The sequence below is a fragment of the Anabrus simplex genome, chromosome 1, assembly GCF_040414725.1.
Source record: "Anabrus simplex isolate iqAnaSimp1 chromosome 1, ASM4041472v1, whole genome shotgun sequence".
NCBI lineage: Eukaryota > Metazoa > Arthropoda > Insecta > Orthoptera > Tettigoniidae > Anabrus > Anabrus simplex.
The window spans coordinates 429,202,706-429,230,613 of NC_090265.1; the positions used below are offsets into that span (position 1 = coordinate 429,202,706).

The following is a 27,908-nucleotide window of genomic DNA, read 5'->3' on the forward strand; positions in this document are numbered from 1 at the left end:
CTAGAAGTTTTATAAATGGGGCTATTTTTGAAATTTATGATAGGTCTAATCGGTTCTCCCTGTTTATGTAATTTCGGTAGTGCTCTCGCAGTCGGGAGTCTAGGGTTCATATTTATTAATGTTTGCACATCATGTTCATTAAACAAGAAAGACGTGCTTTTTAATAGTTTTTTAAGATCCCTCTGAATACGTGATGTCGGGTCTTTATCAACTGTACTAAACGAATTGTTATTAAAAAATGTTTCTGTTTTTTCAATATAAACATTTCTATCTAGGGCCACAACTGTTCCTCCTTTATCTGCTTTTGTGATAATTAAGTTATTTAGTTTGATTTTTTGTTTCAAGTTATTAACCGCCTTGTTGGTGCCTCGAAGTGATTGTAAACCTTTTACTAAAATAGGAATTTTCTTCTTAGCTTCATACCTTATGTCATTCTGTAAGTCTACAGGTAGATTCTGTATTGCTGTTTCTGTTTCAGCTAATGTGGTGATTAAATCATAACTTTTATTTGAACTTGGCCAATTGAAATTAGGGCCTTGACTTAAAATAGAGGTTTCTTCTTCATTAAATTCTATCTCAGACAAGTTTTTAATTGGAGGTGGATAAACACTATCATCAAACGTAACATTAGGAACTAACCTTCTTTCTTCTCTATTAGATGCTAAATTTTTCAACTTAAATAATTTATTATCCAAAATTTCTTGTTTCATTTTAAGTGTGTTCTCCATTTTTTCATTGATATGTTTCTGGAAAGAATCCCATTCAAGAGGAAGCAAGTTCAGTGGTGCTGAGAGGTGCGCGAAGTACATTTTCTCATTAAGAAGTTTCTTTCTTTTATACATAAATTGAATTTCTCTTTTTAACCATATTTTATTGACCTTCATTTGAGTAAACTTATGATGATTAGAATATATAGTTTTTCTTTGGGCACTTTTTAGAAAACTGAGATAGTATTTAATGAAGAAGAAACCTCTATTTTAAGTCAAGGCCCTAATTTCAATTGGCCAAGTTCAAATAAATGTTATGATTTAATCACCACATTAGCTGAAACAGAAACAGCAATACAGAATCTACCTGTAGACTTACAGAATGACATAAGGTATGAAGCTAAGAAGAAAATTCCTATTTTAGTAAAAGGTTTACAATCACTTCGAGGCACCAACAAGGCGGTTAATAACTTGAAACAAAAAATCAAACTAAATAACTTAATTATCACAAAAGCAGATAAAGGAGGAACAGTTGTGGCCCTAGATAGAAATGTTTATATTGAAAAAACAGAAACATTTTTTAATAACAATTCGTTTAGTACAGTTGATAAAGACCCGACATCACGTATTCAGAGGGATTTTAAAAAACTATTAAAAAGCACGTCTTTCTTGTTTAATGAACATGATGTGCAAACATTAATAAATATGAACCCTAGACTCCCGACTGCGAGAGCACTACCGAAATTACATAAACAGGGAGAACCGATTAGACCTATCATAAATTTCAAAAATAGCCCCATTTATAAAACTTCTAGATTTATACATAATTTCTTATCAAGTAAATACGTATTTCATTGTAAAACACCTATCAAAAACTCAGTGGATTTTTGCAATCAAGTTAAAGATTTTAAACTTGGATCATCTCACACGACATGTTCGTTTGACATAACCAACATGTATACAAACATTCCAATAGAAGACACTATCAGAATCATTAAGAAGAATTTAACGAAGAACAAATTAGTAAGCATACCAGAAATTGAAGATTTTATTAATGTTTTAAAATTCGTGTTAAATCAAAATTATTTTACGTTTAATAATAAAATTTACCGACAAAAAGGACTCTCAATGGGAGCCCCAGCATCAGGAATATTGGCTAATATATACTTAGACTATTTGGAACACACGAAAATTATTAATCAAATAGAGGGTTTGGATTTTTGGACACGTTATGTGGACGATGTTTACGCTATAATAGATAACAGACTCACCGATAGCAATAAAGTTTTAAATATATTGAATAATTTGGATTCCAATATAAAATTCACTTTAGAAGAAGAAGTTGAAAAATCACTGAATTTTCTGGACATAGTCACAACAAGAGAAGAAAAAGGATTTTCTTTCAAAATACACAGAAAATCCACTTTCACACTGACCACTATCAAGAACAACTCGTTACACCCTGAGGCACAGAAAAGATCAGCATATTATAGTTACGTCAACAGAGCGTTTAGTATTCCTTTATCCAAATCTGAAAGGAATAAAGAACTGTTGTTTATCCGACAACAAGCCCTCTTGAATGGTTTCAACAATAACATGATTGATAAAATAATTAATAAATTTTCGGAGAAGCAACAATCTAAATTAGCAGTCGAACCTAGTAAAACTGAAAAATATATCAAGTTCACATATAATAATCCAAACATTCATGTAATAACAAATTTATTTAAGAGAAAAAATTTCAAAATTGCATTTTCCACCAATAACAACATGAAACATAGTATTTTCAACCATGATACAATAAATCTCTCGGAAAAAGATAAATTTTTTGATTCCGGAATATATAAACTCACATGCTTTGAATGTAAGAATACATACATAGGACAATCTGGCCGCAATTTTAAAGTTAGATATTTGGAACATGTGAATGCTGAAAAACATAGAAGATTCTCAGCAATGGGATCACACATGACTGCCACAGGTCATAAATTTACCAACATAGAACAAGACCTGACCATCATAAAAAAGTTGAAAAAGGGCAGCTTAATGAACACATATGAAGACCTGTACATTCATCTAGACCAACTTGTAAAGAAAAATGATAACCTTAATGAGGCTGTAGAATATAAGAATCCATTATATTATCAAATTCTAGTATATTTGAAAATGCTTGAGAAGGATCACGAAAAAAGAATTGGAATTTCTCCACCTACAGATAGCCCTACAACTTGTTCCTCCTCAGTTGAAGCTATAGGTGACAGCAAGGAAGTTCTTGACACACCTATATCCCCCGCTCCTCCACCTCCTCAGGTGCAAGAGCAAGGAAGATTGCATCATCAATATTACACCCGGCGCAAAACTGTGAAAGAATGACAGGAGTTACTGTTCCAAAGGAAAGCAGGCTTAATAAGATTTGACAACTAGGAATTAGTTATATTTTCATCTACATTAATAATAAGAGCCGCACTGTGATATCAGGATTTCTTCGTTTCGATAATTACTTATAAATTGTATAATTTTTAATTTATAAATTGATCTTTTTTCATGAATTATTAAGAAGAGAATATTTATTAGGACAATTTCTCTATGGAATATTGTACAAGTGTTTCCTTGACGACTGCTTTCTATTGTAGAAATAATTTATATATTTTCTCTTGAGTTATTTGTTTGTTTTAATCTTGTCAATCTTATGTTAATTTTAAGGACACTTCCTCTAAAGCATTACTTTGTCAATGTTATATATTTTTTATCTAAACAGTGTTATGTGGCTGAAGATGTTGATAATATACGAAACATGTACCACTTTTGACCATTAAAAATTGCCTTAAGCAATCATTGTATCGACTAGGTGGAAAATAAATTAAATACTTAATTGTGAATCTATTGAAGTGCGATACGGACCATGAAGCTGATTTTATGTAATAATCTAGGCTATCAATAATGTTATTCGCACTGAGTGAAATGGTAGTTTAGGGGAATGCCTGAAATGTAATCTCTATATAAAATAAGTGTTTTGCCTGTACATTGCTCAGAATTTGAAAAGAATGGTATTTCTGTATCGGTCATGTCCACAGTGACAAGAAAATGCATTTTTTACTTTTCCGTAATTTCTGTCTGTCTGTCTGTATGTATGTATGTATGTATGTATGTATGTATGTATGTATGTATGTACACGCATCACGAGAAAACGGCTGAAGAGAATTTAATGAAAATCGGAATGTAAAGTCGGGTGATGAACCGCTGCAATCTACTCTATAAATTAATTTAATCACACTGAGTGAAATGATAGTTTAGGGGAAGGCCTGAAATTTAATTCTCAAATATTTATATTATTAGTGGTCGTGTCTTAATGAAAATTGCTAGACAAAAATGGGAAATAATTCGCTACAATATAGGCTATCCACTCTGAGAAAAATGGTAGTTTAGGGGAAGGCCTAAAATTTAATTTTCAAATATTTATTTTATTATTGGTCGTATCTTCACGAAAATTGGTATGCAAAGTCGGGGAATAGGTCGTTATAATCTAGGCTATCAATAATGTTATTCGCACTGAGTGAAATGGTCGTTTAGGGGAAGGCCTGAAATGTAATATATATATATATAAAACAAGAGTTTTGCCTGTACATTGCTCAGAATTTGAAATGAATGATATTTCTGTAACTGTCATGTCCACAGTAACACGGAAATGCATTTTTTAACTTTTCTGTAATTCCTGTCTGTCTGTCTGTCTGTCTGTCTGTCTGTATTTACACGCATCAATAGAAAACGGCTGAAGAGAATTTAATGAAAATCGGTATGTAATGTCGGGTGATGAACCACTGCAATCTAGGCTACAAATTATTTTATTCACGTTGAGTGAAATGGTAGTTCAGGGGATGGCCTGAAATATAATTCTCAAATAAGTTACTTATGTTATTAGTGGTCGTATCGATAAATACTACATAACTAACATAACTTTAGTTATGACGTAAGTTAGTAGTAGTTATGTAAGAAGTTATTAAATTTCTGATCACTTATGTCTCATAAATTGTTACCACCGCATATAATCAGAGATATTCATGAATTTGGATTTTTGTTACTAAGTCCATATCAGCGCCGAGTCACGAGAACATGGGTAAACAGAATTTACTGAAAATAGGTATGTAAAGTCTGAGAATAAGGAACTACAGTCTACGATATCAATAATTTTGTAAGACACCCTAATATCACAGAGTCGAAAGAAAACTAATGTGAAGGCCTACAATATAGAAAGCTCATAAACTTTAACAACAATAACATTACATTGTCCATTGTTTGTTGTGATTTGCTTTTTGTCTTCTGTTTACTCTCATCCCCGATAGATAGTATTACTGCAGCGTACCGAGTTTTTTAAAATTTGCTTTAAGTCGCACCGACACAGGTAGGTTTTATGGCAACGATGGGATAGGAACTGAATAGTGGTGTGAAGGAAGTGGCCTTGGCTTTAAGATTACAGCCTGGTGTGATTGGTGTGAAAATGGGAAACCACGGAATACCACCTTCAGGGTTGCCGGCAGTAGGGTTCGAATCCACTATCTCCCGGATGCAAGCTCACAGCTGCGCTCCCCTAACCACACAGCCAACTCGCCTGGTCGTACCGACTGTAACAGCCTGCCTGTATATTGGCGGGAAGTAGCTGGGGAGTAAGATAACTTTCTTCTTTAGCATGCCATTCCTCTGGTTCATACATTTTCTGATATATCTGGTATGTAACACACTGGTTCATCATAGTATTCGAGCTATTCAATCCCTACTCTGAGGCACTGATTGGAATGAATAGTGTGCATGTTTAACACGTTGAGTGCCGAGCCGATTGTAGCACACTATTCCACTGGTGCCAGGCATGTTTTTGAATTGCATTCCGCTGGTGCCAAAGCAATTGTGCGCGTTGTAGTCTGTTTATATAATCTTGGGATGCATTTATATGATGTACTAAGTAAATTTTATCGCACCATACCATGGTCATGTGTGACGCCATATGGTGTCACATCAATTTTTAGGAAAGATAAAATATAGCGTGACGCCATATGGTGTCACAGAATTATTTGTCATGGAATGTGCAATACGAATTTCAAATATGGGATATTTATTTGCTAATTCAAATTAGCGCAATATTTATGAAAACCTAGTAAAATGTAAAACAAGTACTCATATTACATTACATATTGTTGTGAACAGTTTTCTGATAACTCTAAACAATGAAAATATGCGTCTCGGCACGCCCGAGTTCTTGTTACTCGTAATTCTTCAAACCTTATTGGCATCGTTGTTCAAATATCGTCCTTTGTACACTTGTTTCATGTGCTATTTTCATATTTACGTTTTGCACATCTGATCGGGAAGTTAAGGGGAACGCGCTAACTACACGCTACCTGGCTGCTAGCGCAGCTCGATGCAGTCCGGTTGGTTCACGTCCGCTGCTTCGCTCCTCCCTACCTCTCCGCCACACCCCGATACTCCCGCGGCACTTCTAATTTTATGACTATTTATTTGTTCAATTTTGGCGTTTAAACTTGCGCTGGGTACATGCAGTTTTCACCTTAGCATTCTACTGCCTCCCACGAATATTCCTACCAAATTTCAACTGAATCCGAGTGTAACACATGTATGTGTTCCCTCGTAAGATTATTACCAATATCTTCCATTTCTTATATTTTTGCACAACTATATAAACTGAGTGATAATACGTACGTAAACGAGGAATACACAATGCCTGATGCGCTTTCACCTGTGACAATGACCACAGGCCAGTCAGTGGCTTCGGAAGAATACTGTGGCGCCACATGGTGGCATAGAGTAAAAATACATAGCTGGAATAGACCCTGAAGTTAGCCCTTCACGTAGTACCAATTTTACGCGCATAGATGTCACAGCTGATTATCTACGGTGCATCACCTGAAACTCAAGTGTGCCGCCATATGGCGTCACGCCAACTCTGATTTCAAGAACGGTGTGCCGCCATATGGCGTCACGCCATCTCAGATTTGAAGACCACCGTGACGCCATATGGCGGCACGAGGCACCCAACGTGTTAAGGGAATAATGACAGAGGAGTGTTCATGGCAGTCTGCGACCTGGTTATTCTAGCTCTGAAAATTTGGACTCTTAGATCGGCACCGTAGTACTGTTCGTTGAAAGTGTGCACCTTTTCATTTGATCGACTATTTTATATGATAACATTGCTTTCAATCGCTACATTACTACTGACGTTTTTGTATTGACCTATGTTAAATTCAGTTAGGAAAACCACCAAGTCAGTCTTTCTGAGAATCCCGTAGCGAAGCACGGGTACATAAGCTAGTTGTAATTAAAGATAAAGCCCAAATTCAATGAAGTAAAATTAAAAGGAATTAAATTAACTATACGACCTTCAGGTTCTTTAAAATTAAAAAAACATGGAAACCAATTTAAAGGAAAAATAATCTGAGGTCACAAAGCAGTACTTTCAAGAAATCTTCAGAGAGGGTAAACTAGGAATAGGTAAAAACCGAATGAAATGAATCTAAGAATGGGGTACTTAATTGATCACTTTTTCCAAACCAGGTTTTCACACAATAGTATATTTCAGAGTGAAAAATGTTTCTTCGAAACCACTTCAACTGCAGAACGGAGCAGTAACATGTGAAACAGATACAACACAAACAAACTTTAGGAAGGAGAAAACAGATCAAATATTTAAGTGATGAACAGTTAGAACTAGTCGCCAAGGACCAAAATTATCGGCAATTAAATATTAGTAATTCACAACAGCAAATCATACGGAGTAATAGAGACGCATTACAGGATCACATCTCATCCCAAGCGCGGAATTCAACAATTTCACTCGAACCGTCCGTCAGCTGTCTGCACATAACAAAGGACAGAGACGGCAAATGTCAAAATAACAGGGGCAACGCCCACACACATGTAAACACTGCTGTCATGTCGACGGGGTCACATGACGAAGGCCCACAAAATGGCTACCCACCCAGAAAGGAAAAAAACACACAGCCGAATGGTGACAAGAAACAATTTCCAACTCTTAATCACTTCCCTGATGGGGATTTTCAGATTATAAGGAATTAACACGTTGAATAACATTACAAACAGTTACACAAAGCCCCAAATAATAGATAATTAATTTACAATTTAAAAGATGTAGGTTTACGTCTATAATTGATAACGGCAGAATACTTTTCTCGTGCACGAAGATGATTTGGACAGTAGAATATTATCCTTTTAAGTACTTCATTAAGCCAGACGAATTTAACCTGGATTTATCTGATTCCCTTCTCACATCCTTAGATTTCCTGGTAACAAAAGTGGATGCTTACTTACAGATTGTACTAAGGTCGTAGAGAAAAAAATTAAAGGAAATAGAACTGCGATAAGGGCATCGCCCCTTGGCGATGTGATCACCCAGGGTCAATTACAACCCACATCCTTTCTTCTTTCTTCTCTTAAAACCGGTCAAAATCCAACAGTAATCACAGAAGCAGCTCCGTCGTGTCTTCACTTTCCAAAACAACCACAGTCGCCTATTGTCGTGCGTACAAGGAGTAAAAGTGAGTCTAGTTCCGTGGTTGCTCCTAGGTGGCAGTACAGTCTCCATAGCATGCCTACGGTACTGAATGCCGGCGCTACAGTGGCGGACAGCGTAACTATCAGCTCGCAGCATAAGACACTCCTAAATCAATTTCCATGAGTCGAAATAATTATAAAATTTAGCTTTGATCAAAAGGTAACTTGACAAGTGTCTAGGTACACTACAATACGCATCCGAATTTCGTGACAGGCTTGGCAGACTGATGTGCAAGAGCAACTTCTGGCTCAGCGAGGAAAGCAACGGGAAACTACCTCACTCCTCATTTCCCTAGTACGCCTCTTCAGTGACACCCAGGCCATCTATGACAGCTAATGGTGAACCTGTTGAGGATCCAACCAGCCTTTGGGCTGAATACCCAACATACATACATTAGACCCCAGTTTTTTCTCCACTTTTACAGCCATAAAAAGTAAAGAGGGGTCCAGTATGTGATAACCTCAAATTTTGTGCAGTGAACATATGACTTATAGGCAATAAAGAGCTATAAAATGTACTTGTAAAGATTCTACACTATACTTTAACAAACTTATGACGTATTTGAATTAGACTGGCCATTTTTGTTGGAAGGCAGTATTTCTAAATGTAAAAAGACAATAAATGGTGAATACAACTTTTAGACCTACATACAAAGCAAATATTCCCAGTTTGGTAGAAATTTAGTGGGGAAGGCTATATAGTTTTGCTGTCAGTTTTAGTTACTCGTATCACATCATTCATTTCCTCTCATTATTCCTCTGATGAGGTTGACATCAGTAAGGGCATATGGTTGTAAAAACTCGCTATGAAGATCCATCTCACTTCATACTCGACCCAGTAGAGAAAAGGGATAAGGGTATCGTATTATCATATCATGCAATATTGATAAAAAATAACTTAATGGCCAGTCATTTGTAGGCCTACCATACAGTAAACCTGAGTAAACCCTGATCACTGCTTTCATCTGAATTATCGTCTTGCGCCGCCAACTTCCCTGCTACTGGCGTGTCGTCATTCCAAGTGATGCCATCATTACTGCCATCTCGTCAGCCATGCACTGCAATCGAGAGCATTCGAGGTACAGTCTTTTTGAACCTTTTAAGAGGTCTTTTGTTCCCGACTACAGAGTCCAAACAGTGTGAATCTATTCCCACATGGTTTCTGGAGATGGTCTCCGTTATTTCCAGTTGGTGTATGTGTAACAGAAGCCATTCCTTCCGAATAAAGCTGTGCTGTAGAAAGCGTGCCAAACCACCAGCTGATAGCCAGTGTATGTTACGAGCTGTACTTCCGAATGTAATACATAGTGACTGAAAGCATTTCCAAAAGTTACACGACGGAAAGAATAAAAATAAATAAGAGGAAAGTTAGCCGCATTTATGGATATCTAGGTGTGGCGGTAATGCGTGTTATGATGTTTAATTTTGTATGTCCGTTGTCTCCATTTTTTTATTAACACAAAACCTAGTATGTTTTGCTTGGCATTTCCAAATATCATTAAAAGTGGGGACATAAAATCATTATTATTATTATTATTATTATTTGTTAGGTACATTGGCGAGTAAAACAATCGTTATGATTGGATGGTTTTTATCACATTTTAAACTTACTTCTCTTCCATACCTATATTGGCCCGAGTTAAGAGATATTATACGATCACTTTGTTAATGATCTTGCCTGCTATATTAATAGCAACAACCGTGAATATTTCTCAACTAAATTTGTTTCCTCATCCCAAGGTGATGCAGCTCTTTTTAGACACGCCCCCAGTGGAGGGGAATTACATGTACCATTTTTAATGCATATTAACCTTCCTGTCATTCGTAAATCTCTGGCAGTACGGTAACAGGAATCGAACTAAGGGTCCCGAGAACAGCAGCTAATTGTACCAACCATTATGCTGGCAGACATTATTAACTACAAAACACACACATACAGCATGCTTGCAATGCGCAGGTCAGACACGGAGCAATTCACCAATTTGTGCAACGTCATCAGAGCTGCAGTAGGCCTCGCTACGGAGGCAGACATTTCTTAACTACGAAACACAGACGTACCAGTACCACGTGACTTCGACGTGTTTTCATTGCGTGGGTCATACGGATGAAACTATTCACAAAATTGTGCAATGTCATCAGAGCTGCAATAAGACTTGTACTCGCTTCGATGCAGAATCATTGTTCTTCTCTGACAAATTATGTTGGGGGGTCTTGTATGTGAGATTTCTTTTCATTTTCTTCACCTCGAGAAGCCAGGGGGCGGGGTCTAATACCGAGTAAATACGGTATTTTCCTTGAAAACTGTACCTTGGACTGCAGTTATTTTTTCTACATTTTATGTTATGGATGCTAAAATGGTTACAAAAGCATACTCCAACAAACTAACAACATTCTGGGTTAGAGCTTAACTACTATAATTAACGCTGGGCTGAGTGGCTCAGGCGGTTGAGGCGCTGGCCTTCTGACCCTAACTTGGCAGGTTTGATCCCGGCTCAGTCTGGTCATATTTGAATGTGCTCAAATACGTCAGCCTTCTGATGGTAGATTTACTGGCACGTAAAAGAACTCCTGCGGGCCTAAATTCCGTCACTTCGGCAACTCCAAAAACCATAGTTATTGGGTCATAAAGCCAATAACATTATTATTACTACTTCTACAATTAACCAAAGTGTTTTAAGGTATGATACACCTTGAAACATCCATCCATGTGGAGCGCAACTTTGCATTTGTTGCACTCGAAGCAAGATTCCTTCCGGATTCCATGCTCAAAACAGACTTTACATCTCCTTGATGGGGCTGATTTACTTGCTGTAGGAGCAATCTTTTCAGGAATATGACCCCAGTGTCTTCCCTGTAGTCTCATTGGTGTACTACCTTCAGATAGACGTCCTCTAGTGGCGTAATCAGAAAGGGTGACATCTTCCAGAATTTGCTCTACAACGCTGACTTGGAATGATGAGAAGCTCAGCCTCCTTTTCCTGTGCTCAGCATGTCATGTATGTAGCTAGAATTCAGCAATGTCACATCGAGCAAGCAGAAGTACCCTCTTGCATACCTGCGCATTAGAGGGTCAGATGCTAAGCGCTGGTCATGCGAATCCACGCCAACCTTTCCTGAATTGCAGTCCACTACAATGTTTGGCTATAGTTCCTTTTTACCTTGGCCATACTTCTTTTCAACCTCTACGAAGTGGGGTGTAGCATGTACTGTTGACATCATGAGCACAGCTTTCTTGTCGTTCCATTTTATAGCTAAGATACCACTGGAAGAGGTGAATGCAAGTTTGCTTTTCTTCAAACTTGTGGACTTGAAGGTAGGTAGGATGAACTTTGTTTGGTTGCACTGTTCCACAAACAACATTTAGTATCCCTCTCCAACAATAGCCTGAGTAATGTAGGAGAACTGTACCAATTGTCCATGTACATTGTTCTCCAAACACAAAGTAATTCTTTGCAGAGTTCAAGCACTACATTTTCACTTGTTAGCAGCTGGATTCCATCCCCTGCCCCACCCACATCCTGATTCTCTCTTCCTGTATAAAGCTCCAACAATATGCAATCTTAGGCTCACCTACTTTGTAGATTTTTAGTTCAAATCGTGCCCTTTTTGAAGGATTGCACTGGACATAACCTAATCTACCTCAGAACTCCATGAGGCTTTCAAACTACTTTTTCACCAGGAGTGTAAACTTTCTGAAATCTGTTCAAGAGATGGTCAATTACTGGTCTTATTTTCTCAATTTATCCCTTTCTGTTTCTTGTGAATCTGTGGCAAAGTGTAGGTATCTTGATATTGCTGCAAATCTTCTGTAGGGTTTTGTTTCTCCAAATATAAGGAACTCTACAACCGTTCATTTAGTCCAATAACTTTGCTGTGTTGACATCTTTGACTGTGACATCAATATACAAAGAGCAAGGTGTGCTTTTAGCTTGTCGTGAATAATGATACTGTTAGGAGAGCGACGTTAATGAAACACACTTTTAAGTAGCAATTCATTACTTTATTTACGGGGACAATATATAAACAAATGAACACAAACAAAGATGCTTTGTTCACAGAATAAAAGAAGATATATTAGGCAAGATCCTCAACATCCTCCCCACCCCGGTCAATCTCCAGAGGGCTGACGAGTTGTACCGGTAGGCTAATACTGGATCCACCTGGCTGACGTAGGATGACTGTTCTTACCCGTACGTCGCTTCCTTGGAAAAGTTCCTTGATGCGAGCTCTTCTCCACATCGACCTGAGCAGTACGTCATCTTGTAATAAAACAATATCCCCTACTCGGAGTTTCAGATGTTCACTAGGAGGATACCTAACTTTGTGGTAGTTCCGCAGTTGGAGGAGGTACTCCTTCCACCGCCACCAGAGATCATCCGTGAATTTCATCATCATTCGGTATTCCTTATTTAGGTCTTTCCTAGTTTCCGGCTCCGGTCCTGTTGGAAGAGTCGTAGTCTTTTCTCTGTTGAGGAAATGGGATGGTGTTCAGGCTCCTCAGTTGTCCCCGTCACACATGATGGGACTCGAGTTCAGGGCAGATTCGATGTTCACTAAGACTGTATTTAAACACTCTTCTTCTACTCGTGCGTGGCCTAGCACTTTTATGAGACACCGTTTGGTGGAACCTATCATCCGTTCCCACCATCCTCCCCACCAAGCCACCCATGGTGGTATAAATTTCGAGGTGACAGCATGATGGGCAAAGTAGTGACGTACCTTGGGATCTTCAATTGTCATGAGGAGCTCCATCAATTCTCAGTTAGCTGCGTGGAAAGTTTGTGCGTTATCTGAGTACACTGTGTGTGGTAACCCACGGCGACCGACAAACCATTGAAGAGCCATCAGAAATCTATCAGTCGACATATCTGTTGCTATCTCAAGATGTACAGCGTGCATAGTAGAGCAAGTGAATAATACGATTTCTTAACCTGGTGGCAGACATTGATGTAGAGTGGGCCGGTGAAGTCTATTCCCGTAACTGAGAAACGTCATACAGGTCGGACGTGATCCAGAGGCAAGGAAGCCTCTACTTCCTGAAGTTAAATGTTGTTAGCTATTTTGCACGGAAGACATGTGTGAATAACTTTCTTGATTCTCTGCTGAGCTTGCAGAATCCAGAATTTAAACCTAAGAATTTCATTTTTGTCCGTATTGAACTGAGAATGGAAGATAGGAAAACTTAAAGGGTCCACCTTTTCAATACAAAAAATGTTATAGTTTATTTATAACATGTATTTGCACTTGGAACTAGTTTCGACGCTGTTTGGCGTCATCATCAGCCAAAATGTGGGAAATAGGCCAGCATGTAGGCATTTATATTACACAAGGCATTACATTAAACAATACACATCTTACAAGGAGATAAAAACAGGGATGAATATAGAAACAAATGAATCGTTGAGAAAGCAAAAGTTATACATATTAAAAATAACCTTAACCACACATCTTGCAGTGCGAAAGTAATCTTCTTGAATGATTCCTGAATATAAAACACACGCGCACACATTTCTGAAGAGCCAGCGGGCAGGACAAAGTAAAGTGAAACCTTAAGAGTTCTTCTGAGAAGAGTTCATCGTTTTTTTCTATGTTCCGACAAACTAATGAAGTCTCCCTTGAGTTCCTGATAAACATACACAACAGGAAATTCTCCTTCACTCTCAACAATAGCTATAAAGACCAACGGTAAATTTCATTTTAAATATTGTGCATAGACGTGAAAGCATGAACTTGAACATGATATAACTCCTTCATTTAACCCAATTTTTTACACAAGGTGTTACATTAAATAATACACATCTTACGAGGAGATAAAAACAGGGACGAATGTAGAAATACATGCATCGTTGAGAAAGCAAAAGTTATACATATTAAAAATAAGCTTAACCACACAACTTGTAGTGCGAAATGTGTGCGCACACATTTCTGTATTCAGGAATCATTCAAGACGAATATTTTCGCACTACAAGATGTGTGGTTAAGGTTATTTTCATATGTATAACTTTCCCTGTTTTTATCTTCTTGTAAGATGTGTATTGTTTAATTTCCTGTTGTGTATGTTTATCAGGAACTCAAGGGAGACTTCATTAGTTAGTCGGAAGATAGAAAGAATGATGAACTCTTCTCAGAAGAACTCTTAAGGTTTCACCTTACTTTTTCCTACCTGCTGGCTCTTTAGAAGTGTGTGCGCGTGCGTTTTGTATTCAGGAATCATTCAAGGCAAATATTTTCGCACTGCAAGTTGTGTGGTTAAGCTTATTTTTAATATGTATAACTTTTGCTTTCTCAACGATGCATGTATTTCTACATTCGTCCCTGTTTTTATCTCCTCGTAAGATGTGTATTATTTAATGTAACACCTTGTGTAAAAAATTGGGTTAAATGAAGGAGTTATATCATGTTCAAGTTCATGCTTTCACGTCTCTGCACAATATTTAAAATGAAATTTACCGTTGGTCTTTATAGTTATTGTTGAGAGTGAAGGAGAATTTCCTGTTGTGTATGTTTATCAGGAACTCAAGGGAGACTTCATTAGTTTGTCGGAACATAGAAAAAATGATGAAGTCTTCTCAGAAGAACTCTTAAGGTTTCACTTTACTTTGTCCTGCCCGCTGGCTCTTCAGAAATGTGTGCGCGTGTGTTTTATATTCAGGAATCATTCAAGAAGATTACTTTCGCACTGCAAGATGTGTGGTTAAGGTTATTTTTAATATGTATAACTTTTGCTTTCTCAACGATTCATTTGTTTCTATATTCATCCCTGTTTTTATCTCCTTGTAAGATGTGTATTGTTTAATGTAATGCCTTGTGTAATATAAATGCCTACATGCTGGCCTATTTCCCACATTTTGGCTGATGATGACGCCAAACAGCGTCAAAACTAGTTCCAAGTGCAAATACATGTTATAAATAAACTATAACATTTTTTGTATTGAAAAGGTGGACCCTTTAAGTTTTCCTATCTTCCGAATCCAGAATTCACTGTGAAGTTCTGCTAGTGACCCGAACTCCTAGATAGTGAAGTCTAATGTGCATCTGCATAATCAAGAGTTGTATGAAACGAAGTCCGTCTAGGAGTACTGGGTGTTTTTCTGTCACAGACAAGTCGGAGAATTGCAGTCTTCCTCCAAGTTGAATAAAATCATTCTTTAAAAAGGGGTAGTAGCGTGCTATTGGAGATAATGAGAGAAGGGGAACATTATTCCGAAGCGCTGTCAATTCGCTGGTGAAGCATTCTTCTTGGACCTATCAAATCCAGTAGTTTCGAGCAACTTCCAGTTCCACAGCTGTCAAAGTGTGGGATGTTGATGATGATGATGATGATGATGATGATGATGATTGTTGTATTAAGGGGCCTAACATCGAAGGTTCTAATAAAATAAGAGAAAATACAGGGAAAAAAGGAATAAGGCATTGCCTGGTAGTGCAGATAAATATACATTAGATGTTAAAATAACACATTAAAATACACAACATAAACTAAAATGAAGTCAATGGGATAAAAGCGCAATTGACACAAATACACTAGGACAAAGGACATCATTAGATATGATAAAACAGAGCACTATCCCTCATAAAGCGGATGACGAGGTCTGCTGATGGCTCGTCATCTTGCAAGATAAGGGAAATCGTACTCGGGAGGTTAAGATTACGGCAAAGATCGACCAGGTCCATACACTCCATAAGGATGTGTACCACGGTAAGATGGTCGCCGCAGGTACACACCGGAGGGGGTTCTCCTTTCAAAAGATGCGAGTAAGTCAGGATACCATGGCCGATTCGAAGACGACGTAATACCACGGCCTCCCTCAGCGAAACCCGAAGGGAAGACCTTCATACCTTCGCTCTTCCTTTTATCGCTCTCAGCTGTGGGACTCGATTTTCTTGAACATGGTCTTGCGAATATGTCCTCCCTACTCGGACACGGAATAGACAGAGGAACAAAAAATTCGTAATAAATACCGGCAAGTTACCTCAGAATCTCCACTGATGCAGGACTGAAAGGATACCATATCGCCATGTGGTGTCGTAGGCCTTCTCTAAGTCGAAGAAAACAGCTACCAAATGCTGTTTGCGGAGAATAGAGCTCTCCAAGAGTACCAAGTGGTCAGTGGTGAATCGAGCGGCTCGAAAACCACACTGGTACTCGGACGAGAATCCTTGTTTCTCCATACACCACCCAAGTCGGCGATTTACCATCATCTCAAATAGCTTGCACAGGCAGCTTGTAAGACAAATAGGTCTGTAACTTCCTGCATACTTAGGAATTTTGTCAGGCTTGAGGACAGGAATGACGATGCCCTCTCGCCACTGATACTGAAAATCACCCTCCATCCAAATTCGGTTGAACACACGAAGGAGATATAGAAGACTGTCCTCACTAAGGTGTTTCAACATCTGGTTATGGATGTTGTCTGGTCCAGGAGAAGTGTCCTTGCAAAGCGCTAATGCGCTGCAGAGTTCCCACTCCAAAAAGGGCACGTTATAGTCCTCTGAAGCATGAGTGGCAAAACTGAGGTGATGACATTCTGCCTCCCGCTTCAGAGCGAGGAAATCATGATGGTAATTCCAGGAACCAGACACATCCGCGAAATGGCTAGCGAGACGGTTAGCAATCGAGAGTGGTTCAGTGACGATGTTGCCTGCAATGGAAATTCCCGGTGGAGAAGATGATCCATGGATACTGAAATACATCGAAGTTTAGTCCACACTTGAGATGATGGAGTTTGTGGCGTCACAGACGACACATATCTCTCTCACGAAGCTTACTTACTTTGGTGAATAAGGACTCACGCCTTAGCGCGGAGTTGTTTAAGTGTTACCAAGCTGGCCACAGTAGGCTGTCTACAATAACGTTTATGGCTCGACGGCGTTCTTTAATAGCTGCTGCTATTGCTTCGTTCCACCAAGGAACGAGTTTTCAACGAGGAGGACCCGAGAAGGATGGAATGTACTCCTCAGCAGCAGCAAGAATAACTTGGGTGATGTAAGTTATTTCTTCGCTGGTGGTCCGAATGATATCATCGTTAAAGACAGCTAGTGATGTGTACTTTGGCCAATCGGCATGTTTAAGAATCCATCGAGGGGGAGCCTCGACGGATTTATGTTTCAACAAAGTAAGGATGATGGGAAAATGGTCACTGTCACAGAGATCATCGTATGCATTCCACCAAAACAGCGGAACCAACGTTCAGCTGCATAGACTTACGTCCCCTGGGGCAAGGCGTCTCCGAGCCCCATATGGGGTGATGGGAGTTAAAATCTCCCAACAAGATGAAGGGAGGTGGAAGCTGATCTATAAGAACAGTGACATCATTTATGTTAAGAGGCTGGTCTGGTGGAAAATAAACGTTACACACTGTTGCTATGACAGGCAGAGGTACCCGCACCGCAATTGCTTCCAGTGGGGTCCGTAGAGGAACCTCTTCGCTATAAGTATCAGAACGGACAAAAATGCCCACGCCACCAGACGCCCGGTGGGCATAATATCGTTCTGTTGACTATAGTCTGAAATTTCTCAAGACTGTATGATGACCAGGTCTGAAGTTGGCCTCCTGAATACAGACTATACTCGGTGCGTACTCACTAATTAGCTGACGTAACTCAGCAAGATGCCTGTCATAACCGTTACAATTCCGCTGTAACAGTGCCATAGTGTGGACTATAAAAGGAGTGTTAGGCTATGATCGACAAAATGCTCACAAGCCTAAACACCATCAACATCTACATCCGTAGAGGTAAAGGACAGCGCGACATCCATCCCGCCATCAACAGACAGCGGGGATGCTGCACAGAACTTCGACGCTTTTCGGGGGCGAGCAGGATCCCTACGAGGAGAGCGTGCAAGTTTGAGAGTAGAAGTACCTCCTGGCGCAGACTCATACCCCCCAGATGGGGGGCAGGACTTCTCCTTCGCAGGGGAAGTGCGAGAGCGCTCAGCAAGGGCGCTCTTCTTCGCCGCCTTCTTCTTTTCTGGTTTAGACGGGCTGGGAGATGGTTTCCCAGCCCTGGTCGACGATGCCATCTCTGCCGGCTGGGGCATGGCTTTTGCCAACCTCTTAGCGAGGGGAGACTTAGGCCGCGTGCACACCGAGCGCGCTACGCATAGTGTGTCGCGTGTAGCATGAAACGCTATGCATAGCGCAAGGCGTGCTTGCTGTTCACACCGAAAACTCTACGCCTTGCTCTCAGCTTAGTTTGGCGCAAGGCGTTTTAGGGTGGTCACAAACTAATGCCGTTATCCCAGTGCACTAGAAACAGTTTACTGATGGACAACAGTTACCTAAAATTAAAAATTAGAAAGAAGAATCGAAAGTGGATTCATGAATTTAATGAAAGAACGAATTACTTTCGGAGAATTCCATCGTTTGTACAGAGATGCAAGACTTTATCGCGATAAATTTTATGATTATTTAAGAATGACAAAAAATACCTTTGACTTTCCAAACCCTGCAACTGAAATGTGGCGACAAGTAGCAGAGAAGTATTGGGAGAAATTCAATTTTCCCAACTGTCCAGGAGCACTGTGCAGCAAACACGTGGAAATTACATTTCCGGCTAAATCACGCTCTTTATATAATAATTATAAATAGTATTTCACAATACTGTTACAATTAGCATACACAGTTTATCACCGTAACAAAAGTGAAGTAAATGTGACACAAATATTATATTTACTTCCAAGCCCACAACTAGCCTGCAGAGTGATATTCTTCATATTACCACCCTCCATTTGCAAAATTATAGATTCTATGCACTTTGTCACAAAGTGTCTGGCTACATGGCTAAATGGTTATCGTACTGGCTTTTGGTCACAGGAGTCCCGGGTTCGATTCCCCGCAGAGTCGGGAATTGTAATCATAATTAGTAAATTCCATTGGCACGGGGGCTGGGTGTATGTGTGTATTCATAATCATTTCATCCTCAACACGACGCAGGTCACCTACGAGCGTCAATTCAAAAGACCTGCAACTGGCAAGCTGAACTTCTCCTCGGACAATTCCGTCACTAAAATCCATACGCAATTATTTTCGTCCTGTCACAATGTTAAGCCCAGTAAAGTGTGACAGTAGAAGTAATATTACTGTATATGTTTACTGTAGGAATGCGATAAAACTGTTGTAGATACATAAGTCCACTTATTTTGCAAAACAGTTACATTTGTATAGTTTTTGTATCTTGGGTTCCATATTTCTTCTCTTTGAAACACTACATGAATAATTTCTTCTTCCATAGCTTCAGAACAAGCTAGGTAACGCTAAGCAATTAACCAACACTGCGCGTTGTCTGGCGCTTCGCTTAGCTGTAAGGTAGGCGTTCAGCGCAGCAGAGCGCGGGCTGTGTGAACACCTGGCTTAGGAACAAAGCACTGGTTATGCTTAGCGTGACGCTTAGCGTTGAGCAACACGCAACACACTATGCGAAGCGCGTTCGGTGTGCACGCGGCCTAAGCCTTACCCTCTTGCTGTACCGCCTGGGGTGGGGTGGTCCCCCCATTTGAGCTTTTACTCTTTGCGACGTTGCTGGGAGCAGCAACAGTCGCCTTGGGCGCAGTGATCAGCACAGGTGACGATGTTGTAAATGATGAACCTTGAAGATTCTGAGCTATCATGCTATAGTCGAGTGTACGAGCAGGTGTATTCATGGAATTAAACTTACGGCCACCCAGGGTCTTGATCTCCTGGATCTTCTTCTCACTCAGATATGTCGGACAGTTCCGATCCCGAGGAGAATGAAAACCGGAGCAGTTAGTGCACTCGTATGGAGTTGTGCACTCCTCCGTGCCGTGAGCTACTCGTCCACATGCACCACATACAGACTGATTCGAACAGCGAGATACCATATGTCCGAATCGCTGGCATTGATAGCATTGCATAGAAGGCGGGATGTATGGCCTCACATCGCAACGATAACACTGACAACTTGAAAGAGACAATGAAGGCACCAGTGGCAATGTCTTCAACGTTGAGCTTGCGCATAATGCGCCGGACGTGTGTTACGCCACGGTTCTTCATGTCTTCCATCAACTCATCGTCAGTGTTCAAAATAAGGTCGCGGGGAAAGATGACTCCGCGAACCAGATTCAAGGAGTTATGCTCCTCCACTTTGACGGGGATTTCGCCAAAGTGGTCGCACTTAAGCAACTGATCAGTTTGCAGTGCTGTACGAGTCTTCATAAGCAAACTACCGTTGAGCATTTTCTTGAGGTCCTCAAGTTCGCCGTAGACGCCTTCAATGTGTCTACTAAAAAGGATCGACTTTACCAGCTTAAAATCATGCGCATTGCTTCTGGTAGCGACCAGAAACAAAGGGAAGCTGGATCCCATTCCTTCACACTGCGCATGTTCCCAGGGAGTTGAACCTCTCAGGGAAGCAAAAGTTAAAGACTTTGGTGGTGGACCACCTTGAGAGGGGCGACTTCGTTTGGAAGCCATGCCCAAAAACTTCTTCCCCGAATGCCACTCACTCCGATCAGGGGTCTCTGCAGCCGAACCAAGCAACCAAGGCAATACCCAACTGGTCATAGCAGGTACTGCCTTGGGTCCAATGTTGGACGATGCCTAATATGGGATGACTGAGGCAATGAGCACTATGACTCCCTTCCTCCAGTCACCCGCAATAGCATGTACCCCACACCGTGTACAGAGTACTAAATATAGAGAAAGAAAGATTAAATAATTAATAATAATATGTCCTCCTGGCATTCGGCTGTGTGGGGACCTGTATTGTCAGGCGGATACTACTGCCAAGGTACATGGTGCTCCCACCCGCAATATTCCTGGGTGGGCAATTGCGGGCTTTTGGGCGTATTCGCACACGTAAGAGGCCCATCTCCCGGCAGCACGCACATCAAAATTTGGAAATGGTCCACAACTGATCCTCGGAAAAACATTAAAAAATAAAGAGGGGACCATGGCCACATGACCCTTTTAGTCGCCTTCTACGACAAGCAGGGATTACCTGTGGATGTATTCAACCTCTCCCACCCACAGGAGGCCCGACACATTATACCAAACCGCAATCCATGTTCGCGCCTAGGTCGCCCCTTTTTGTCGCCTCTTACGACAGGCAGGGGATACCGCAGGTGTATTCTACATGTGCGTCCCCCACCCGCAGGGGGTAGTGTGTTTGGTCCGCGAGAGGTATTTTATTTCCCTCAAGTCACCGGCAAGCCGGTTAGGATCCCCCTATCCGCCACCTGGGACACGTCACGTGGGAATATCACCTCTCCCCCTGGTACGCCAGCGTAGTAGGATCGTGCAAAGTGCGGGATGTTCTTTGCTGCATCTATAAAGCAAAAGACCCAAGCTATGACTTGAAGTGTTCTCCAGTAGGAACTGAATCGTTCAACATTCACAAGCAGCTCTCACACTGTTATTGCTAGAACTTGTGGGGGCGATTTCTTTTCTTCTGGAAGTGTCATGTCAGAGTCACTGATGTCATGAGGCCAGGAAGTTAGTTCCTGAATCCACCAGCCTGGTAAATTCCACCAGAAATCAAGTGAGAGAAAATCATCAGCTTGAACTCCTTGGGTGAGATGACCGCTGGGCTCTGGGTTCCCGGACAGTGTCTCCATCGACTTGGCGTAGTGTAGCGTAGTATTTCAGTTGCCCTATTACAAACAAAAATCTTCCATTTGTTGGGATTATTTCTTACCCAACCAAGTGTCACCGTTGAGTCACTCCTTAAGACAGCTTTGGTTATGTAGAAAGCAGTTGCCTTACAGAAGTAGTTCAGAAGACGTGAACCGATTAATGGGGCGAGTAGTTCCAATCTAGGAAATGTGGTTTCCTTTACAGGAGCGACCCCAGTCTTGCTGCAGGCTAATCGTATCAGGCATGAGTTCTCAGACATGGTTCGCACATATAATACAGCTTTGTAGGCCCTTTCGTACACGATGCAAAACACGTGAATTTCGGACTGTTTTGGCCTTTTGGATATGCCAATCCACCTCGGTACATGCAACGCTGATAAAATGGGCAGTTTTGCCATCCAAGACTGCCATCATTGAGCGAGATCTCATGGTAATATTTCTTCCCAGCCAATTCCTCTGAGCCAAATGTCCTGAAAGAGAATTTTAGCGATGATGGAGACTGAAGTGAACAAAACAAGAGGATCATAAAATTTAGATGTGCACAGAGAATGTTCCGCTTAGTTCCAGGTTTTTCTAATAGGATCTCTGTGATATCAAACTGATCAGTAAAGATGTAGTCTTCCATGGTATTCCAGGCAACTCCTAAAACCATCTATGACTTACAGTCCTGGCCTTCATCTTTCCATATATATTTAAGAGATACAGAACTAGTGGCCCATTTCGAGAGAAGAAGCTTGATGTTCTTCAGTAAAGCAGCGAGGAGTTAGTAAAGCGTAATGACCTTGTTGTCTTCTTCACTAGCTGTAAAGGTAGACTTCTCTATTACTGTGGATGCCTGTCTGATTTCAGTGCTGTTACCTCTCGTTGAATGGCTAATAATAAAAACGGGCTACCAGTTAATCCAAAGGGAAGACGTGTAAACCGATATGTAATAATGTTGTCTTTCGTGGCACAGTTTCCTTCGTTATTCAGCTTCACCCAGTACCAAAGAAATCTAGCCAATTTCTGTCATCGTCGTAAAGATTCAACTGTAGGAATGCCTGACATACGCCGCAAACGATTGCTTTAGCGTGCGTTCGAAAACGCAGCAAAGTGGCAAGTAACACTGTTGTAGGTTTGGTCCCATTTCCAAGGCATCATTGAGGGATGGATAACCCTTTCCATGTGCGGAAGCGTCAAGAACTATTCTGAATTTAGTGCTACCTTTGTCTTTCTTAACTGCGTGATGGGGTAAATAAAATATCTCTTTACTTCTGTTGTCGGAAGGAACAATTTCTACTTGTGGTTTCAAAATGTAATTAGGCATCAATTGGTGATAAATAATCTTAAATTAATTTGTATGCATCTTCTTCTCTAGGCTATAGAAGCATCTCTCTGCGATGGATAGATCGTTAGAGGGTAGGACGTCTTTCCTTCTGGGAAGTTTTACAACTCTTATGCCATCTTCAATCCTGCAAGATTCATGAAATTCTTGAAGAACCGTACTGTCTTTAGTTGTCAATACGTGTTCTTGATTTTCTGTGATACTGATGGCCTCCAGTTCCCAGAATGTTCATAAGGGAATCGTCTGATACCTCAGAAATGTTATTGGTTGTTATTTCGTTGGAGAGATGTGCTGGACTGTAATATGGTTGACTGTAGTGTCTGATCTATTCCCACTGAGGGCCCATCCAAATATTGTTGGGAGAGGACTAAGAATGACGTTACTCGAATTGGTTGGTCTACCTTCACAACCTTCCAATAATGGTCTGAACCGATGAGAATTTTGATGGGTAGTTCACAATAATCATCCTTCGGGTCGGCTAGTGTCAATTTACCTACCGATGACAATGTATTCATGTCGTGTGGTACTACTGGATGGCGTGAATACGTATTACTACTTTCGAAGACTGAGAATTTGAGGTTGACCTTAGTGGAAAGTCCTATAATATCAAATTTTATCTGTCGTCTGGAACTTGTGATGCAAGAAGATGTCTTGAATGGAGTCACCACAATATTTCTTTTGTCAGTAACCTTCAGCTGGAGTAAATCAGCCAAGGATAAGTTGATGAAACTCGACTGGCTTCCGGCGTCTAGAATGCATCGAGTAAGTTTACTTTTCCCAGTTGGTCCTGTTATCCATACTCGAACGGTCTGAAGAAATGTGAAGTTTAGAATGTAGACATCAATTTTACCCACGGAGGTAGGCAGAGTTTCTCCGTTGTCACAGATGGAAACAGGATGTTGTTTCTTACATTTTGTGCATTTTGTCTTGCCTCGCCTGGTTAACACATTGTCGTGCATTATGTCCGTGACTGAGGCATAGAAAACATCTGTTTGTAGCCTTCAGTTTCTCAATTCTCTCCTTGAAGTTAGTCATTCTGTACAGTCTTGGCCCCAGTGGCCGCTATTCCCACAGAACACGCAGTATGAATTTGGTGAACATTTGTTGTTAGATTTGGACTTACTTGCTAGAGCGTTAATACTGAAATTGGCTGCTGTCGGTACACAAACAGTAGTTACAGAAAAATCCCCTCCTATCTTCTGAGCGTTCAAGGCACCCTGAACCTCGTCATTAAGAAATTCCATTAGTCGTGAAATGTTGCTCTCTTCGAATTCTCATCTCTTATAATAGGTAATACCAATATAAATGGTCCGTTATTGGACATTGTCTGAAATTTCTGGCTGAAGGTGATCAAGATAACCTAAGCGAGACTGAATTATTCTGTTTTTGTCTCCGTAACGCGACTGAAGAAGCCTTTTAGTTTGTTCATATGTTTCCGCTGTGACAGATATTCCATCAACCAAGCGTTTTGGTTCTCTGTCCAAGTATCCCCGTAGAAAGATGCATTTGTTGATAGTGGATACTGTCGGGTTTTTGTCCTCCAAAAACTGGAATTGTTCCCAGAAACGTGGCCATGCTTCGATGTCCCCCGTAAATGGTTCTAACCTGATAGTAGGCAATTTAACTTCAGGTGCGACTATAAATGAGGCAAGCAAAGCTGACTGTGGACCTAAATCCCGTGTATCAGTGAAGTTATTTGCTGCTAAGAGTTTATTAGCCTTGCGGATTGCACGCTTGGCACTTTCTATATATTCTTCGCATACCTGAATGTCGCTTTCATATTCGTTAATACCAATATAAATGGTCCGTTATTGGACTAGTCTCTTAGTGCATTGGCACTGCCGGTGGCTCCAGTTAGCCTACGCAGTGGCCTCCACGGTATGCACTAGCCAGCGTATTGGTAGGTGTGCTAGGTACCAACTGATGAGCCCACCCTAGCACACGAGGGCGAAACGCTGGCAACCAAGAATGAGCTAGCTGGAAAATTTATAATGTCCAATAACGGACCATTTATATTGGTATTATAAATTTGCTCATTCAGGACAAATATTTCAGATTCCCTATGGGAATCAACATCTATATCATCTGATGGCCAAGCAGGCATCAATTTTTAGTGATGAGACAAAGTCTCTTAGTGCATTGGCACTGCCGGTGGCTCCAGTTAGCCTACGCAGTGGCCTCCACGGTATCCACTAGCCAGCGTATTGGTAGGTGTGCTAGGTACCAACTGATGAGCCCACCCTAGCACAGGAGGGTGAAACGCTGGCAACCAAGAATGAGCTAGCTGGAAAATTTATAATGTCCAATAACGGACCATTTATATTGGTATTATAAATTTGCTCATTCAGGACAAATATTTCAGATTCCCTATGGGAATCAACATCTATATCATCTGATGGCCAAGCAGGCATCAATTTTTAGTGATGAGACAAAGTCTCTTAGTGCATTGGCACTGCCGGTGGCTCCAGTTAGCCTACGCAGTGGCCTCCACGGTATGCACTAGCCAGCGTATTGGTAGGTGTGCTAGGTACCAACTGATGAGCCCACCCTAGCACACGAGGGCGAAACGCTGACAACCAAGAATGAGCTAGCTGGAAAATTTATAATGTCCAATAACGGACCATTTATATTGGTATTATAAATTTGCTCATTCAGGACAAATATTTCAGATTCCCTATGGGAATCAACATCTCTATCACTTCATATTCGTTGTCGGCAATCAGATCATGAATGATATCGTCCGAAAGAGTTGCATTCTTAAAACTTCCCTGTAGTCGGTACAAATTGTGTTCTACTTCGTCAATTGGAGAGGAATGGTTAAATTTACTTATCGCCCTAGAAAAGCGAGAGACGTCTGAGCAATGAGTAGACGCTTTTGTTTCAGTTTGTCCAGCTGCACAGGTTGAGCCATAATTATGAATGATAGAATGCAAAGTGTGATATGTTTGGAAATTAGATATGAAGTTAACAGCTGACATATCTGACAAGATGACCAATGTACAAGCAGTCCCTCGATTATCCGCTAGATAGTACCATGTGTCAATTCAACAGTGTTTGAATCCTCTTAGTGAATCGAGTTTCTACCAAATAACCTCTTTGGAGATCCATTAACAAGATGGCTGCATGGAGTTCCGATGTAATCTAGTCCTATACCCAATCGTCTTCTAATTCTACAGCTACTTCAGACATGCAAGACATAGTGCAAAATCATCTACAAAGGGTTCAAAATAAAATTTAGTATTAGCTGGGAACTTATCTCTCATGATTAAGTATGCTCTTTTGTTGTTGAACAAGATGCGTTGCTGTGACACTATACCGTTTACGAACTTGTTAGCTTCTCGAAGTTTAAATGTTTCAAACACAACGCAAAACTTAAATGTTTTGTGACGCGAATATCCCGACTTCCTGCGTTTTCGGCACCAAAAATGTCATGAACTGTGATAGCGTTGGGAAGGTAAGGTTATTGAAACACACTTTATGTAGCAATTTCTCACCTTATTTACGAAGACAATATACAAACAAATGAACACAAACGTGCTGTAGGAAGGACAGGCTGCATTCTCCCTGAACCCTATTGGTCCTTCCAACTGGAAAGTCTGATTGTTATAAAAAAACAGGAAAGAAATGAAAAGCATCTTTTTCATACCTTAAGCTGCTTAAGATCATTTATATTTTCGTTTATGCAGACCTGGCATCTTCGAAGGAAATCCTATGACATGCCATAATTAGTCTTTTGTCAATTCACTTATCACTTCCCATTTTTCGTTTTCAGGGCCTTAGCTGTAAGCTGGTTGTTCTGATAGACTTTGTTCAAAATTTTCCCACAAATTAAAGTCACATATACTGAGACCTGGAGAACAAGCTGGCCATTATACCATACTAAATATCCGATCACCAAACACACTTCCAAAGTGCAGTGTGGGCTGTAGCACAGTGTCACTGAAAGTAGTCTTTGTCTTCCTTCCTCAGTCGACATGTTAGAGAAGGAATGCAAAATAGTACCCAGGTATGTCAGTTTTATAAAAAATAAAATGGGTCCAATTATTCTTCGTCCACTAACTGTAAACTAAATACCCAGTTTTGTGTCATGAAGAGGTACCCCGTGCATTGGATGGGGATTTTCAGTGTCCACCAAGTGTCAAGTTTTCTGAAAATTAATGTACCGACTGAGGTGAAACCAAGCTTCGCTAGACATGATCAAAAGCGAAGGATCTAAATCTCCATCACGCATGGATTGTAGCACCTACTGGCCAAACTTAACACAAGCGACATGATCTGCAACATTTAAATTGTGCACTACGAACTATGAAAACCTTGTAAGGAAAACATTTAGAAAATAAAGTCCTATCGGCACCGAGGTGGGCAAGACATCACACTCCTGTACTAAATGGTTAGACAGTTTATGAAGACTAACCTGAAGTCTGGCTCACATATCTTCAAGATTTCTGTCAGTTAAGACCCTCTCTCCATAATGCCCTTTTCTATTGAAGATGGATCCAGTTGCAGGCCACTTTTTAAACAAAGCACGAACATATGGTTCTGATGATACGCAACCTTATGGAAATTGTTTGCAATACTTTCGCACACACTGTTGTTGTGAACTTAATAATCACAAACAATAAATGCTTCAGATAAATCATTTGTCTCATTAGCAGAAATACAGAGCTCCACTAATGACCGAGCCTTACAGGACAGAGGATGGGAC

General features: G+C 40.5%; 1 protein-coding gene across 1 annotated transcript in view; it reads right to left on the reverse strand.

Annotated features, from left to right (window-relative positions):
* The window catches only part of Gmer (GDP-L-fucose synthase-like protein), a 70,798-nt gene that overhangs the window by 3,967 nt on the left and 38,923 nt on the right, over positions 1-27,908 (reverse strand). The gene's annotated exons all lie outside the window — the stretch shown is intronic.